The sequence below is a fragment of the Bolinopsis microptera genome, chromosome 12 (genome assembly GCF_026151205.1).
Source record: "Bolinopsis microptera isolate Bmic1 chromosome 12, MBARI_Bmic_1.0, whole genome shotgun sequence".
In the NCBI taxonomy this organism is placed as follows: Eukaryota; Metazoa; Ctenophora; class Tentaculata; order Lobata; family Bolinopsidae; genus Bolinopsis; species Bolinopsis microptera.
Genome location: NC_087083.1, coordinates 881,653 through 900,489, shown reverse-complemented (window position 1 = coordinate 900,489; position 18,837 = coordinate 881,653). Strand labels below are relative to the sequence as shown.

Sequence of the window (18,837 nt, the reverse complement as noted above, 5' to 3'; positions counted from 1 at the left end):
GTAAATGTTACATCCATAATTCTTGGAAAGATGATTTCATCTGTAGTATGCAGCAGAAAAATAATCACATTAAAACTCCAATATACTCGATGTTATGGACGTCATATGAAAGCACGTCATGTGAACCAATCATGGAGTCCGTGACACCATTTCATGAATAACGGTTTTCACGTGCTAAAGATAATAACCCACCAAACACAGCTCCCACAAACTTCCTACAAGCACCGAACACCTTGTCCGGACGGAGCGTGTACACGTATATCATCTTGTAGAGGGCACTTGTGATAGGGTCCTGGGTTTCTGCTCCTTCCCAGCATGGCAGGGGTTCAACCTGAGGGGGTGGGGGTTTGAGGGGAGGGTTTTGAGGGGTGGGGGTCCGAGGGGTTTGAGAGGTAAACAGGCAAACATACAAACAGCAGTTTTGCCACTAAAAATGGATATATTCGAACACATGAGTTGTGTTTGTCGAGGTTGAAAAACGACCAGGCGCATGAACACAATCACACGAATAGACTGACAAACAGTCACACAAAAAACACGTAGAAACAGAGCCTTAAACCTCGTACGGATAGATGGCTGCGTTCTGTAGCACTTCCTCAGAGTTGTTCTGGGACAAAGGCGCGAAACCGCTTGAAAGGCTCTAAAGTGTTGGTTAGAGTGTGGATTGCTTGCACCTGCATGTTCGTAAATCCCTGGAAAATGTGGGAGTTTAGTATATATGAAGTCACGTGAGAATATGGTGACGTCACCGGGAGCTGCTAATAAAAATTGTCACACCGCACAAAACTTTGAACCTTTCAAATATTGTAATCAAAGACTGTGTATCTGGTACATTGCGCATTATCCAAAACTTTGTTATTCAGCAAAAACTACTTGATCAATAATTGTATCACTTAATTACTTAATTAATTAACTGTAATACTGTTGAAACCTTGATAGGTCGGAGTCCTTCATCAGCCCGGTTGTAGCTCTGAGTATGTAGTTAAATTCAGCGTCCAGGTTAAGATTCCCACTAGATTTGAGGAATATTTGACACAGTACGTTAGCTAGGATCAGTCTGTCTTCTTCGAAATACCCACGTCGGAGTGAGAGGTATTGTCCGTGTGATAGAAGGGGGAGAAGGGGTCACAACATTCCTGCGTAAAAAGTCTAAAGAATTCTGTTTAAATATCACGAATAGCGATGATCCTTCCAGAGTTATTACTACATAGTAAAATACTCTAATGTTTAGTCAGGCACATAAATAATTAAAAACTGACCGATGCGAGTGAAGGCGACAGTAAAGAGATCAGTTGTTATAATCTTGAGTCTCTCAGTGGTTCCGGTAACGTTGTTCAGGTTAACGTTACTCTTAACAACCGACTCAAACATGTCCAGGAAGAACTGAGGAGGCATGGTGTTTTTAAAATTGTTAGTTTGTTAGTTAGGTTAGTTAGTTAGTTATTTGTTAGTTAGTAAGTTAGTAGTTAGTTAGTTAGTTAGTTAGTTAGATAGTTAGTTAGTAGTTAGTAAAGTTATGTAGTTATTTAGTTAGTTATTTAGTTAGTTAGTTGTTAGTAAGTTATTTAGTTATTAGATAGTTAGGAAGTTAGTTAGTTAGTTAGTTAGTTAGTTAGTAGTTTGTTAGTAAGTATGTTGTTGGTTAGTTAGTTAGTTAGTTAGTTAGTTAGTTAGTTAGTTAGTTAGTTAGTTAGTTAGTTTGTTTGTTTGTTTGTGACTTTTTGACTTTGTTTGTTTGTGACTTTGTTTGTTCTAGTTACCTGTAGAGAGTATTGGTACAGATAATGTATCTGATTGAGTGTCTCCATTGCAAAGAAGATACCAGAACACTGAACTGATAGAGGTCGGTAGATGTTCGTCACTGATTCAACTTCCGCCATCACTACATCCGTCTCTTCTACCTAAATTAAAGAGATAATTACTAGTCGGAGAAAGTAATGATAATACGAAGAAGCTGCTTTTTAAAATAATGATGCATTAAATTAAATCAAATTTATTGCAAATAATGTTTGTAAAAACTAGCCGAAATTAAAATCAAATCTCCTTGCCTCCTTTCCAATTACACCTTAAACTGAAAACTTTACAATCCTACCCACTTTCTTGACTAACAGTGCTAACAAATCAAACACGATTAACACTAATAATACTAGATCTTTACTCTGACAATTACAAAAACACTTTTATAGATCGTTACCACCTTCTGTTGTATCTCAGCTGCTTCTGACTTCAGAGTTTCTAGAGTTCCGATGACTTTCTCATCCTCCCAGAATACTTCCTGGCCACAGAATAATTGTCTAATTAATAATTAATTAATAATTGTTTAGATGGGGTGACGTTATAACGTACTCCACAAACTCTATCTCGTTGATTTAAATTGAGAAACGATGATTCTCGGATTTATCCTAAATTTTCAGTGGACTATTTCCATTATTTTAGTTGAAATAACTAATCGTCCTAACTAAATAAATCTTACAACAGCTCCTCTAAAATGCCACTGAAACTACTCTGAAAGATACTACAAAATGACACTTCCCGTACCTTTAGCCTCGTTAAGAGCAGCTAGCAGGGATTTCTCCAGATGTCGGAGCCTCACAGCGAACTCTCCGTGTAGCTTCAACAGGTCACTCCTCTTTTTGTCAACATCTGGTCTCTCTGACTTCAACACTCTGTGACGGGGTGTTCAGTGTTCAGAAAATAAATTAAGTTCGAAAGTATATTTCCTAGAGGCTAGAGTTCAGTAACTAGCGATGAAATTGATTCCATTTGTTATTCGTATTGAAATAAATGTAACACTATCAATACGGAAATTATCTAAAAGCATCAAAATCGTATGAGGGCAGAATCAGTCGAAGTCTTTCTGCTTGTATATAATTATAATCCACAAACCCGATAAGCGAACGGACAAACAAATATACAATTAACGAAAATTCTTACAAAAACAAAACAAAACGTACAAACACACAAAACAAGGCATACAAAACACACAAACAAAGTACAAAACTCAAACAAAGTACAAACCCCACAACCAAACGTACAAACACACAAACAAACGTAAAAACAAACATACAAACACACAAACAAACGTACAAACACACAAACAAACGTACAAACACACAAACAAACGTAGAACACACAAACCTGTTAGCACATTGGCTCTGAAGACTGCTTCTCGTCACAGTAAAGTTAACAAAAGTCACCCTGGAGCACAGGTCAGGCGGGAAGTCCACGCTGGGGTCACGTGTTGAGAGGAAGATGTTGAAGGAGGGGGAGAAGTCGATATCTGTATCTCCGATTGTTATCAGTACTCGGCCTGGGAAGGGGGGAGGTTTGTGGTTCTTGTAATTGAGGGTTTTGTTTAAAATTTGTTTAAAACTTGACTTTATTTATTTATTTGTTCTCGAGGGTTTATGGTTTTAAAAAAAATTTAATAGTTTTAAGCTTTGATTTTCAACATTTATAAAAAGTCAACCAAAACGGCCGTTTATTTGTTTAACTGTAGAGCAAAAAATGTTCCCAGGAAGATCTCAACCTTCCAACTTATAAATAAAAAACAACAAAAAAACTACCAAACAAATATTCAGACTACCATTAATCTGCTGATCTTGCTCTAAGTTTCCTTAACTAAAAAAAACCCACACTCGTACAACCCCACTGTATAACGAACAGAATGATCATCCTAAGTAAAGTACGACCCACTAACTCAGTACGTTCAATCTCTATTAAGAACAGGATTGAGAATAGCATCGTAATTCTCACAGTCCTGAACCAGGATTGGATTACCGAACCTCAGTGCTGACTCCGGTTTTTACGGAAACTGTCATCCAGGAAACTGCTCTTCATAATCTTCTTATCTCTGAGGAGAGGGTTAGGGTTAGGGAAGGAGAGAAATAGTTGGAAAGGGGGTGGTGGGGGGGTTAGGATTAAAAAAGGTAAAAAGGTTGTACAAACAAAATCTACCCAAAGGTGTTCTTTTGCGGATAGTCAAAAACGCGACAAATAGCGCTGGATGGAGACAACTAGCGCTATACGCGCTATTGGTCGCCATCCTGCGCTGTTGTCGCGTTTTGACTATCGCAAAGGAACCACCTTTGGGTATATTTTGTTTGTACAACCTTTTTACCTTTTTTAATCCTAACCCCCCACCACCCCCTTTCAAACTATTTCTCTCCTTCCCTAACCTAACCTGCTCAGAGATAAGAAGATCATGAAGAGTAGTTTCCTGGATGACAGTTTCCGTAAAAACCTGGAGTCAGCGCTGAGGTTCGGTAATACAATCCTGGTTCAGGACTGTGAGAATTACGATGCTATTCTCAATCCTGTTCTTAATAGAGAGTTGAGACGTACTGGAGGTTAGTGGGGTCGTACTTTACTTTAGGTGACATTCTGTCGATATAAAGTGGGGTTGTACGAGTGTGGGTTTTTTTTAGTTAAGGAAACTTTAGAGCAAGATCAAGCTGATTAATGGTAGTCTGAATATTTTGGTTTGTAGTTTTTTTGGTTGTTTTTTATTTATAAGTTGAAGTTTGGAGATCTTCCTGGGAACATTTTTTGCTCTACAGTTAAACAAATAAACGGCCGTTTTGGTTGACTTTTTATAAATGTTGAAAATCAAAGCTTAAAACTATTAAATTTTTTTTTAAAACCATAAACCCTCGAGAACAAATAAATAAATAAAGTCAAGTTTTAAACTAATTTTAAACAAGCCTCAATTACAAGAACACAAACCTCCCCTCCCCAGGCCCGAGTACTGATTAACAATCGGAGTTACAGATATGACTTCTCCCCTCCTTCAACATTTCCTCTCTAAACACGTGACCCCAGGTTGGACTTCCGCTGATCTGTGCTTCAGGGTGATTTGTTAACTTTACGGTGACGAGAAGCAGTCTTCAGGAGCCATGTGCTAACAGGTTTGTGTGTTTGTACGTTTGTTTGTGTGTTTGTACGTTTGTTTGTGTGTTTGTACGTTTGTTTGTGTGTTTCTATGTTTGTTTGTACGTTTGTTTGTGTGTTTGTACGTTTGTTTGTGTGTTTGTACGTTTGTTTGTGTGTTTGTACGTTTGTTTGTGTGTTTGTATGCTTGTTTGTGTGTTTGTACGTTTGTTTGTGTGTTTGTGTACGATTTTTCGTTAATTTGTATATTTGTTTGTCCGTTCGCTTATCGGGTTTGTGGATTATAATTATATACAACAGTAAAGACTTCGAATGTTTGCCCTCATTCCCGATTTTGATGCTTTTAGATAATTTCCGTATTGATAGTGTTACATTTATTTCAATTACGATAACAAATTGGAATAATTTCATCGCTAGTTACTGACTTCTAGCATCTAGGAATATACTTTCGAACTTAATTTATTTTTGAACACTGAACACACTAACAGAAGTGTTGAAGTCAGAGAGACCAGATGTTGACAAAAAGAGGAGTGACCTGTTGAAGCTCCAGGGAGAGTTCGCTGTGAGGCTCCGACATCTGGAGAAATCCCTGCTAGCTGCTCTTAACGAGTAGCTAAGGTACGAAGTGTCTTTTGTCGTTATCTTTCAGAGTAGTTTCGTGGCATTTAGGTGGAGCTGTTGTAAGTTTATTAGTTAGTGACGATTAGTTATTTCAACTAAAATAATGGAAAAGTCCACTGAAAATTTAGGATAAGTCCGAGAATCATCGTTTCTCAATTTAAATCAACGAGATAAGTTTGTGGAGTACGTTATAACGTCACCCCATCTAAACAATTATTAATTAATTATTAATTAGACAATTATTCTGTGTCCAGGAAGTATTCTGGAGGATGAGAAAGTCATCGGAACTCTAGAAACTCTGAAGTCAGAAGCAGCTGAGATACAACAGAAGGTGGGTAACGATCTATAAAAGTGTTTTTTGTAATTGTCAGAGTAAGCTCTTGTTTTTTTTTGTGTTTATCGTTGTTTGATTTGTTATCACTGTTAGTCAAGAAAGTGGGTAGGATTGTAAAGTTTTCAGTTTAAGGTGGTAATTGGAAAGGAGGCAAGGAGACTTTGATTTTAATGTCGGCTAGTTTTACAAAATTATTTGCAATAAATTGGGAGTTAATTTAATGCTTCATTATTTAAAAAGAAGCTTCTTCGTATTATCTTTACTTTCTCCGATAGTAATTATCTCTTTAATTTAGGTTGATGAGACGGATGTAGTGATGGCGAAGAGGAATCTTTGACGAACATCTACCGACCTCTATCAGTTCAGTGTTCTGGTATCTTCTTTGCAATGGAGACACTCAATCAGATACATTATCTGTACCAATACTCTCTACAGGTAACTAGAACAAACAATGTCAAAAAACAAACAAAGTCAAAATGTCCAAACAAACAACAAACTAACTAACTAAATAACTAACTAACTATCTATCTAACGATCTAACTATCTAACTAAATAATATAATTACTTACTTACATAATAACTAACTGACTAACTAATCTACTAATCTAATTACTAATAACTAAATAATATTTAAACGTTCTAATACGAACTAATCTAACTACTAACTAAATACACTATAAATAATTACTAACTAACTAACTACTAACTAACTAACTAACTAAATAACTAACTAAACTACTTACTAACTACTAACTAACTAAACTAAACTAACTAACTAATAATTAACAATTTTAAAAACACATCCCCTAGTTGTATTCCTGGACATGTTTTGGTCGGTTGGTAAGAGTTAACGTTAACTGAACACGTTACCGGCGGAAACCACGGAGCGACTCAAGATTTTAACAACTGGATCTCTTTACTGGTCGCCTTCACTCGGCATCGGTCAGTTTTTTATTTATTTATGGTGCTGACAAACATTAGAGTTGTTTTACTTTTGTAGTATTAATCTCTGGAAGGTCATCGCTACATTCGTGATATTTAAACAGAATTCTTTAGACTTTTTACGCAGGAATGTTGTGACCCCTTCTCCCCTTCTTATCACAACTGACTATACCTCTCTCTCAGGACGTGTATGTTCGAAGAAGGACAGACTGATTCGCTAACGTACTGCTGTCCAAATATTCTTTTTTTAATTACTCAAATCTAGTGCGGAATCTTAACCTGGACGCTGAATTAACTACTTTACTCAGAGCTACAACGGGTGATGAAGGACCCTCCGACCTCCCCATATCATGGTTTCACAGTATTACAGTTTATTATTAAGTAATTAAAGTGATACGATTATTGATCAAGTAGTTTTTGCTGAATAACAAAGTTTTGGATAATGCGCAATGTACCAGATACACAGTCTTTGATTACAATATATGAAAGTATCAAGTTTTGTGCCGGTGGCATGTGACAATTTGTATTGCAGCTCCGGGACTTCACCATATTCTCACGTGACTTCATATATACTAAACTCCCACATTTTCCAGGGATTTACGAACATGCAGGTGCAAGCAATCCACACTCTAACCAACACTTTAGAGCCTTTCAAGGGTTTCGCGGCCTTTGTCCAGAACAACTCTGAGGAAGTGCTACAGAACGTCAGCCAGCTATCCGTACGTGTGTTTATGCGTCTGTTTATACGTGTTTTTGTGTGTCTGTTTGTCAGTCTATTCGTGTGATTGTGTTCATGCGCCTGGTCGTTTTTCAAAAACTCGGACAAACAACAACTCGTGTGTTCGAATATATCCATTTTTAGTGGCAAAACTGCTGTTTGTATGTTTGCCTGTTTACCTCTCAAACCCCTCGGACCCCCCACCCCTCAAAACCCCTCCCTCAAACCCCACCCCTCAGTTGAACCCTAGCCATGCTGGGAAGGAGCAGAAACCAGGGACCCTACACAAGTGCCCCCTCTACAAGATTGATATACGTGTTACCACGCTCCGTCCGGACAGGTGTTTCGGTGCTTGTAGGAAGTTTGTGGGAGCTGTGTTTGGTGGGTTATTATCTTTTTGTCACGTGACGTCATGATATGGTGTCACGTGACGTCATGATATGGTGTCACATGACGTGCTTTCATATGACGTCATAACATCGATGTATATTGAGTTTTATGTGATTATTTTTTACTGCTGCTTACTACAGATGAGAATACAGCTTTCCCAAGAATTATGGTTGTAACATTTACTCTCATCAAAGTTTGAGTACCATCTTATTTTTTCTCCATGATGTTAATTTTTAATTAATTATAATTTATTAAATATTATAGGAGAGTCGTTTGTGGAGGAAGAACAACTTGACCTGTACTCTGTAACCAAGAACGAAATAAAACCCAACACTCCTATACTGCTCAGCTGTGTAACGGGTTATGATGCTTCAGGTAAGTGGGATTTGTTGTGTGGGTGATTGAAATGTGTTTATCTGCTAGTAATATGAAGATTGGCTAAAAATTACTAAATATCTAATAATGGAAAGTACACCCCATCATCCATAGCTATATGTAAACTTTTGGCTACATTCTACTGTTTCTTCTAAAATAACAGAAACGTGGCTACATTCCACTGTTTCTTCTAAAATAACAGAAACTTTTGGCTACATTCCACTGTTTCTTCTAAAATAACAGAAACTTTGGCTACATCCCACTGTTTCTTCTAAAATAACAGAAACTTTTGGCTACATTCCACTGTTTCTTCTAAAATAACAGAAACGTGGCTACATGCACTGGTTTTTCTTTCCTAAAAATAACAGAAACGTGGTACATTCCACTGTTTCTTCTAAATAACAGCTGTCATTCCACTGTTTCTTCTAAAATAAAGAACCTTTAGGCTACATTCACTGTTTCTTCTATATTAACAGGAAACTTTTGGCTACATTGCACTGTGTCTTCTAAAATAACAGAAAACTTTTGGTTGATGAAGCGATTTGAACCAACTAACCACCTCCTCCAGGAGGTAGAAGACATGGCCACCAAACCAGAGCAAGCTTCTCATCATAGCATTGGTAGTGCTGAAGGGTGCGCTCTGGTGAGAAGGCTATCAAAGCGCCAGCAAGAACGAAAAAGTGGGTCATGCTCAAGACTGTACATCTAGCTCCGGTACTATATCTGTGGAAATTATGTGTTGAAGTCACTAACAGTTTGTAAGGTTGCCGATGACAAGTCAATAATAAGCCACTAACAAGTCACTAACAAGTCAATAATAAGCCACTAACAAGCCACTAACAAGTCAATAATAAGTCACTAACATGCCACTAACATGCCACTAACAAGTCACTAGCAAGTCACTAGCAAGTCACTAACAAGTCACTAAAATGTCACCACCAAGTCACTAACAAGTCACTAACAAGTCACTAACAAGCCACTAACAAATAATTCCCAGGTTGGTTAGTACAGTTAGAGAAGAAACTACACGTCTAAAAGCTCACCATAACTTCCGCTCTCCTCACTTCTGGAGGTTATCCTAGAAATACCTGTTACCTGCTCAGGGCAGGAAGGATTTCCTTAAATTCGGCTTCCAGATGGTGAGTGGTGGTTATTGTGTAACGTCATTGTATTGTCACGTGACGTCATCATGTTTTCACTTGACGATATTATATTGTTATGAAATCGCGATCCTCATCCATTTTTATCGTCTTTTCCAGCCAGGACGTCGCACTTGGCGCAAAATCTGGTTTATGTTTTATAATATCTTTATAAAATCTCAATATGTTAATTTATAAATATGCCAAATATGCTAATTATGTGAACATCCTCAGGTATCAAGGCAAATATGTTGCGTACATTCAACAGTATCTCCGCTAACCGTGTCAACAAGTCCCCTAACGAAAGGGCCCGGATGTACTTCTTGTTGGCTTGGTTCCACGCATAACCAGGAAGAGACTCAGGTAGTTCGTGTACACGGTACACGTGTCAACTTCCGTGGAGTATTATATTGTCACGTGGACGCCCATAAAAATTTCAACGCGCTCACAACTACCATATTCCTTTTTTCGCCTATACAAATGCAACAGAACCCCCTTCTAATAGAATTGTAGTGATTTTTTAGTGTAAAACACGTGACGTCATCACACTGTCACATGACATCATCACACTGTCACGTGACGTCATCACACCAATTACAGGTACACACCGCTTGGCTGGTCCAAGAAGTACGAATTCAACGAGTCTGATCTAAAGTGTGCTTGTGATACCATAGAAAGCTGGATCGGACGACACTCCCTAAAGGTTCGTACTTAGATACTGGCGGGTATTCTAAAAGCGGTCACTTAGGGTAGACTTTAGGGTCGACACCTAAAGTCTACCCTCAGTAGTCGAGCTTTTTACATTCTGCCACTTGATTGACATTTTAAAATACCCTAATTTAACTGGTCCCAATTTGGTTGCTTGTGTTGTCTGTAAAAGGCAAAGAATAGTTCGAAGAACCTCAGATATAAAAAACTAACAACCAATTAAACTTCTTAACAATTAATTAAACTATTAACTAATTACGTATGTTCGGTGAGACAATTACCACCCAACAAGGATTCATGGGATGCTCTAGGTACTCTCATGTACGAGTATTTAATGGGGGCCGCATCGACAACACTTAGACCAGCTACTCAATTGACGACTGTGCAAGTAAGTTAGGAGATTTGTTACACTAATTACACTAAGTACACTAATTATACCAATTACATTGCTTTGTGGATTTTAAGGCCACTCCGAGTTTTTCCAACAATTAAATAAGTAAACTTGCAATAAGTTAAAAACTAAAATTCCTTCAGGCGCATCTTCCAGCCTGCCACATTCGAATCTGACTTCCTTCTAGTGGATAAGGTGGACGAGTCTGGGAATAAACTTGTTATACCTGACGGTTGAGGTGAGATCAGTGTCAGTAATTATTGTAATTATTACTAATGTCATTTATAACTATAATAATTGATAAATCATTATACTAATGGAATTATTAAATTCTATTTCACTTATTGATAACGAACTGCTTAACTGTACTTTTTTTCAAAGACATTGAAATTTAAAAAAAATTATCCATTTACTCACCATAATATAATCAGTTTAACCAAGCCTTAACCCCCACCACGACATCATCTAAAAACTCTTTCCCTCCACAGAAAGATGTTTTCCTCCGTTGGATGCAAAAGTTACCGGAACACAGGTCCCCTGCTGGTTGGGACTGCCCAACAACGTGACAGGTCAGTCCTCCAGACCAAGGCTAACTCCTTCGTGCAGAAGTTGGTGAAGATGCAGGCTGTGACGGACGATGAGGACCTTGCTTATCAAGAGTAAGTGGTCGTGTGACAGGATCACGTGGTGACAGTGTATTGTCACGTGACTTCATTGGATTGTCACGTGACGTCATTGGATTGTCACGTGATATCATAAAGTTTAAACGTCATCCTCATAACCTCAATTCCAATCACTAAATCACAAGATTCTCAATTGCAATCACACGAGTGCAAGTGTGAATACTTGATCAGATTGACTCGTGACGTCACCAAATTGTCACGTGATATCAAGGAATTGTCGTGTAAACCTGTCGTGTGAACGTCTGCTGGGTATTTAAAGAGATCAAAAAGTGAAGCTTCGTGGGTTTTACCGTGGTCAAATGGCATATTTGAGTTTATTCATGTTTTCAGAGATTAGAAGCAGTTACAAAACTGTTTCTGTTATTTTAAACTTACTTTTTTAAGTTTAACCGTGAATAGTGCTGCTGCCTTTTGGGCAATAGAAGAAGACACCTTCCAAACACTTCTTATTTATAAATTTGATTGGTAACACTACCCTTTAGTGCATAACAATCTATGTGTAGACCTAAAGTAGATTATTTTGTCAGGTTATTTAAAAAAGGATCTGAGAAATCAAGTTATCAATTAATATGTTTTCTAAACCTGCTTGAAAAAGAAACCTGCAATTTCTTACGTACGAAAGACCTGCAAATAGCTTTTAACATTATTTTAGGTCCAGCAAGCTATTCGCGGGATTCTGAGGGATAACATTTAGGGGGAAGGGGGGGGGGGGGCTGCGAGGGATATTGTTTTTAGTTACTTATCACAGTCAATAGTGACATGCTCCTTGCCCCCCCCCCCCCCCCCCCCCCCCCCCCCCCTCTTTTTCACCAAGCTTCAGGGGCTGTGGGCATGTTATCTGGTTAAATGGACGGTATCGGATCACAGCTCACTTTATTACAACGCAGTCACTGCCTGTGTCAATAAATGTGTGATATCATAGATACATGTTAGAGTTTTAATTAATTAATTCTGTCGCATAATTACCTAAATTTAATGTAAATACTCCGTTTGGGGATATTGATGGTGGTGGTAGCTATGGAAACGACGGTAAACAAAGGTAATGTTACATGTGCTAGCAAACATCTTTAATTCTTTACAGCTTTATTTGCTTTATAGTAGCTCGGGTGCTGTGCTCTTTCAATTTAGTGTATGGGAAAATGGGAGATAAGATACGGCCTCTATACGGCCGCTGTAGGGGGGGGGTACACAATACACGACAGTGTACCCCCCCCCCCCCCCCCGCTGTTTATGGGCACGGTTAAGTGGCTGTGTACGAGACCGTATAAAGGCCTTTACTGATCAACCATTATTCCTGTTTCATGTGTGTCATAGATTCTCTCGCAAAGCACCTTGTACATGCTTCTTGTACAATGTACGCTGTGTAATGTATAATGTACAAGATACAAACGGGTCTTTGTGACAGTTTTTGTGACACACACGTACCTTTATGTTATTCTTTGCTTTAAGGGGAAATGCATCTTAATATCTGAACTTTAACGCACTTTTCTTCATTAACGGGGATTGTTTTTATGTGTTACATGTCTTAACTTACAGGTTACTTACAACTGACTGATAAGTTACTTACAAGTTACTTACAGTTACAAGTTACTTACAGTTACAAGTTACTTACAGGCTACTTACAATTTTCATGTTGCTTGCTGAATGTGGGGAGTCAGTATGCTTATTTTGTGTGGGGAGAATTTTCAGCTGGTATCTACACACTTTCCACAGCAACATTTGTGCACGGACCCGCAATAAGTTGAAATGGATATAATCACACTATAAGCTTTGTGTAACTGTAACATAATCTTGCATCAAATTACCGTGTGGCGGGACGCGCCGCGCATAAACTTTAATGAAACATCGTACTACGTTGTCGCACCGAAAATTTTGATGCAAAACTTTCTCTGCCAATGATTATCTAAATTTTTATTTAAGTAAGGGAGGTTTATTGATATTGAATATCCTACTTATCACGTAAGGTGTGATTATAAACCTTGATTATATTCAAACACAAGAAAACATCTTAAGCGGAACTACCTATATATTTACAAGACGCTGCTTGTTTGATAACATCGAACTCAACGCCAAACAAAATTATTGGTAAATCTTTTGATGGGTGATTACTTACCCTTAGTTGCTTATATTGAAGTTGGAAGGGATTTTTATCATTACTCCATATGGAATCTAAAATATTTTCCGAGACAGCAATATTTTAAACGGTATCAATGGGTTTCTATTGATGACCAATGTTTTCTTAGAATAAGAAGAAAGAATTCCTACGTTGAATTTCGTGATCGAATTCAGGAAAGGACAATCTCTGAAGTCTGATGTCGCTTACAAACTAAAAAGGAAAGAATTTGCGCGTTGAAATTTCGTGATCGAAATTCAGGATAACGACATCTCTGAAGTCGCTTAAAACTAAAAAGTGCAAAGTTACCAGTTGGAAATGCTCGCAAATCGCAATCTATGTGCATTATTTCACAGCAATGAATGTTCAACGTGTAAAGCACTTTCTAAAACATTCTAGAATCTCCTAGAACCATCTAGAACCTTCTAGAACCTTCTCTCATCCCACCACCCTTCTTCACCACCTCTCACGCTAACCACTTCAGACTAAATGTGGATTCTGGTGTGGAGGTGAAGCATTTTATTTAACACATGACAGTGATTCTGAGAGCGGATAGGTCAAAAGCCGAAGCTGATTCGATAATTTCTCTCACGTGTCAAAGATTATGCTTCACCTCCCCACATTTATCCTTCACACAGATCCGACGATATTTACTGGTACCTGCTTCTTCTGCTTGCCTGCTGCGCTGTAATCAGCGCAGAAGAAGCATGATAAGCGCAGTACATTCTGTCGGTCCTATCTGTGGTTTATGTCCTAGATAGGCGTTGCTAGTTAGCAAGGTTGGAACTCTGAAACTTGTGGTGGTTTTGCGTGTCCTACGTTAGAGATGCTATAATCGATGATCCGTAATCTGTTGAACTTAATTTCAAAATACTTTGGATTTCTCCTTTCCGATTGTCTAAGCGGTGATTTTTCAAATATACTACAGATACTCGATGGTGCTACTCATCTTGGGGGCTTGCCAAGAGCTGTACTTTAACCACTTCGGAGGGTTTTTTAAACATGTCCCAGTTAGATTACCTTCCAGATAAATTATCTTCCTAGAAATATAACGTGAAGATATGACATACCAGCTCACTCTGCCATTACCCTGTCTTGTTGTTTTCGTTACAGTTGAATTGGAGAGGTTATTTCTGTGGGGCGGGGGAATGCAGTTATATGGCTCCAAGGTGTTTTTACTTATATTCGATTTATTTTATAAATATTTTTGTATTCTGATTTTTCTTGTACGTTAAAAAGGAAAACATGTCGATGGTTTTTTAGTGGTGCCAACTACGAACGTTTCAAAACCTAAAGGACGGTAATTAATTAATTAATTAAATGTGAGGATGTGGGGGGGGGGCAAAGTCAGTACTCAGTACACATGGGTCTTCTAACACAGCCAATAGCCATGTTTCATATTTGAGACCTGTAACTTTGCAGATGGTATACTGTAATTACTCATTCGAAGATTCTGTTGCCGATTCTCAGAGGCCTCTCCCAATCAATATCGAATTGCTTATACTGGTGGTTTTAGAAACTCCATCTTCTTAATATTATAATCCTGATGGCGATGTTCGTTCGCGTATATTTTCCAAACCACTTAATCAAGAAAACGTTAAGAGTTAGAGCACTGTTTTTTTTCTCGATATATTGCCGACAAAACTAGTGGAATTGTTTTTTTTTGTCTTAAAAAATCGGCATAGCTTTAGAATCCATTGTAATTTATCTCAGCAGCAGCTCTATCTAAAATATATACGAGATCTAATTTGATCACAAGACTTAGCTGCCGAGACCGAGAGGTATTTTCATTCTACCCTCTCTCTCTCTCTCTCTCCCGCCAGAGATCATGCTTGTGGAATGCGGGGTTTTTAGAAAGTCGAATTTCTGTGCGTGAAAGTCACGTTTGATTCGAATAATCACGTTAGACTTGAAAATCATGTTTGACTTGAAGTTGAATGGCTGATGAACAATCTCTTTATGCTTGATATCGTAGTCATCTGAGTACCTTACGAGACATATTTATATTCGACATAATTCCAGTAACCTAAATGATTAAATGGGAACGAAATGTTTTTCGTACCATTTAAATATGTTTCGTAAAGTCGTAAGGTAGCTACGGCTCACATTTTTTTAGGACAAATGTATTTTATAAGGCCAAACACAATGCATTATAATAACTAGCAGGAACCCGTCTAACGCTGAAGTGGTGTCAAGACTCGAGAGACTAAAATAATTATTACCTTATGTAATTCGCGTTTTTGAATTTGACACCACTTGGGAGTCCACATTTTGGGCACTAAAATTCTTATTCCTTGGCCAATTTTACATTTTTTCATGCTGATTTGAAGGCCATTAAAGCATTTGACCCAGTCAAAAAAGTTTAAGTTGTATATCTTTTACGGTTTTTGCGGAAAGTCGCGTTAAAGTTGATGCCGTGGTGTCAGTAAAATGGCACGGATCCATCCATATATCCATATATATTGTCCCGCTTTATATATAGTAAGATTTGACTCGATCCAATCATTAAATTTCCAAATATCTTAAAATGCGAAAATTTATATATTATATTTATATATACTCGTTTAGTTTACTAAGATTGAGCACTCTAGGGGAGTGAATAGATCTACCACTTAGCATAACTCCTAACTCATAATGAGTTTGTAGAGAACTCGGGTTCCTATTTCTAATATGATTATGAACTACACTCTGATATAAACTACACTCAGATATGAACTACACTCTGATTATAATATCAATATCATTAACTCCATGATGTGATGTGTATCTGTGTGGTATGTACCACGTCATTACACTTACCTAATTGGAGGTATCACCCAGTCTGTCTTGATCAGACCACGCACAGAAATAAATTTTATTTTCATTCCAGGGTCTTACTTGTAGTCATCGTAAACCCTGCTGGGTTTTCCTTTTTTACTTGTAGTCATCTTAATCCCTGCTGGGTTTTCCTTTTTTTCAGTGTTATAAAAAACACAATAGTATTCATTGTCCTACCCCCCAGTTCCATAGCGGATATTATGCCAAATTATTAGACGGAGGTCCATTTCTACGGTGATGATTCTCCGGCTCCGTCTACTGTATTAGACGGAGATGAAGCTCTCCGGGAATTTCTCGGAGATTGTAGCAGTTTGTGGCAGTTTCTTTGCACTTTGCTCCATCTGTGAGAATCAACAAAATTACCGTCTCCGGATTAGGTTATGGAACTGCAAACCGGAGAAATATCCGAAGAAATATTAGTTGACGATCTCCGTCTAATAATTTGGCATAATATCCGCTATGGGACTGGGGGGTAAGAACATAGTAGTATCCATTGTCTTAGAACATAATACACCCAATACAGTAAACCCCGATTTACCGCGGAGTTTGGGAGAAAGGAAAAAGACGTGGTAAATTGGGGTTTGCGGTAAATCCGGGTTTTGATTGTTTACATTATGTACATAACAGTATTCATTGCCTTGGTACACAGTAGTATTCAATGTCTTAAAGGCTATAAAAGTAATTAATAAGAACATTATGTTATTCTCCACTTCCGGGAAACCGGCTGTATTGACTATTGTTTAAGGTTCAGGGTATTGTTCTAGCTTAAACTTCTATTTAGGAGCATATAATATATCGAGGAGCTAGTTTTATTTCACCGTCCTCATTGTTTAAAAATGTGTGAGAACAATTTGCGTTAGAAAGCACAGCAAATAATTCTAGAATTTGCTCCAGACCAATCTTACTATATATAAAGCGAGACGATATATATGGTTCCGTGCCATTTTACTGACACCATGGCATCAACTTTAACGCGACTTTCCGCAAAAACCGTAAAAGATATACAACTGAAACTTTTTTGACTGGGTCAAATGCTTTAATGGCCTTCAAATCAGCATGAAAAAGTAAAAAATTGGCCAGGGAATGAGAATTTGAATAGGTAATAATTATTTTAGTCCCTCGAGTCTTGACAGTGACACCACTTTAGGGTAGACGGGTTCCTGCTAGTGTTTAATTAAGGGAGGGGGTTCACCCTGATTTTTTTGTGAAACTTGTTTTCGAGATAGCAATTGACCAACAAACTAGGACCGGTGACCGAACTTTTGAGGGGGTCCCGGACCCCAACCGCCAAACGGTGCCTGCGGGGCAGCCACGCCCATATTTTGTCCAAATTAGGCCCAATTTAGCCAAATACCCTGAACATGCCTAAAACACAGATTTTAGGTGCTCTACTTGTAGCTAGTGGTCCCCTGAACCCGTATATGAATTTTCATCAAGATTGGACAAAAATTAGCTGAGTTATGAGCCAAAAACCATATGACCATATTTGGGCATACGCACCAATTTTGATCGATTTTGGCCCATAAATTGATCAAATATCAATATTTTTGAATGAAACCAACTTTATATAGAAGGTAAGCCTATACTTCACATTCTCTATGAATATCAGCTCAATATCTACCTAACTGTGGATTTTGTGTTAAAATAATCGCAAAAAACAAAATTGCCCATATCTCAGTTCGCGATATTTGCAAAACTGACTTCGCTCAAAACAATAGAACTCAATAGGGTTTCAATATTTTTACATGAAATTTTCAGAATCAACGTAGAATCGCATTTCGACCTTAAGTTTTGGGACAGAATTTTGAGTTAGGCCTTTAAAAAAATTTGGCGGCCAAATTCTGAAAAATGCCCGGCAAATTTGTGTTTTAGGCATGTTCAGGGTATTTGGCTAAATTGGGCCTAATTTGGACAAAATATGGGCGTGGCTGCCCCGCGGGCACCGTTTGGCGGTTGGGGTCCGGGACCCCCTCAAAAGTTCGGTCACCGGTCCTAGTTTGTTGGTCAACTGCTATCTCGAAAACAAGTTTCACAAAAAAATCAGGGTGAACCCTCCCCCCCCCCCCCCCCCCCCCCCTTAACTGGAGTTAACTTACTAGGGTTACATGTGAATAAAGTGTTGAATTGCCAAGAACATAATACACCTTACATATGATAGTTACACGAAGACAATTACACAAATGCTGCCGCTGCTACTGAGCTAGCTCTATTCTATCCCCTCATTGGACACGGGGACTTGCTCTCCTTTTAAACTAGTTTATAAACGAACTAGTTTATCAATAAACTAGTTTATAGATAAACTAGTTTATAAGTGATCTTTCAAATCGTAATCTGTCAAACGTCGGATTGCGTTGATCCTAATATGGTTATTTTGTGTCGCTTAATCATTTAACAAATGAGTTTTCAATAATTTTGTCTGTCTGACAGCAACATTTTTTTCAATGCCCATCGTTGTAAATTAAATGCAAGCCCTTATTTTGTTTAATTTTTATACTTCCTTCTGCTTGAACTTGGTAATAATTTGTTCTTTTATTTTACTTTTATTTTATTAATCGGAATCTTGAAACTCGGATATTATTTGAGATTTCATTTCAATATATATTATTTTTCTCGTAAATGATTTCTAATGTCTTTCTCTATATCTTATCGTTAAAACAAATCGCAAGAAAAGATCAAACTCCGAACACCCGGACTGACTAATCACAATACCAGATAC

The 18,837-nt window shown here is 37.9% G+C and overlaps 1 long non-coding RNA gene across 1 annotated transcript; it reads right to left on the bottom strand.

The window, feature by feature from the left end:
* Positions 1–1,264: 1,264 nt before the first annotated feature.
* On the bottom strand, positions 1,265–3,818 carry LOC134824029 (uncharacterized). The gene is made up of 6 exons (XR_010161338.1): positions 3,697–3,818; positions 3,139–3,310; positions 2,539–2,666; positions 2,198–2,275; positions 1,761–1,901; positions 1,265–1,383 (listed from the first exon to the last, which is right to left on the bottom strand). It is a non-coding gene; the product is annotated as an uncharacterized LOC134824029 (long non-coding RNA).
* Positions 3,819–18,837: the final 15,019 nt, after the last annotated feature.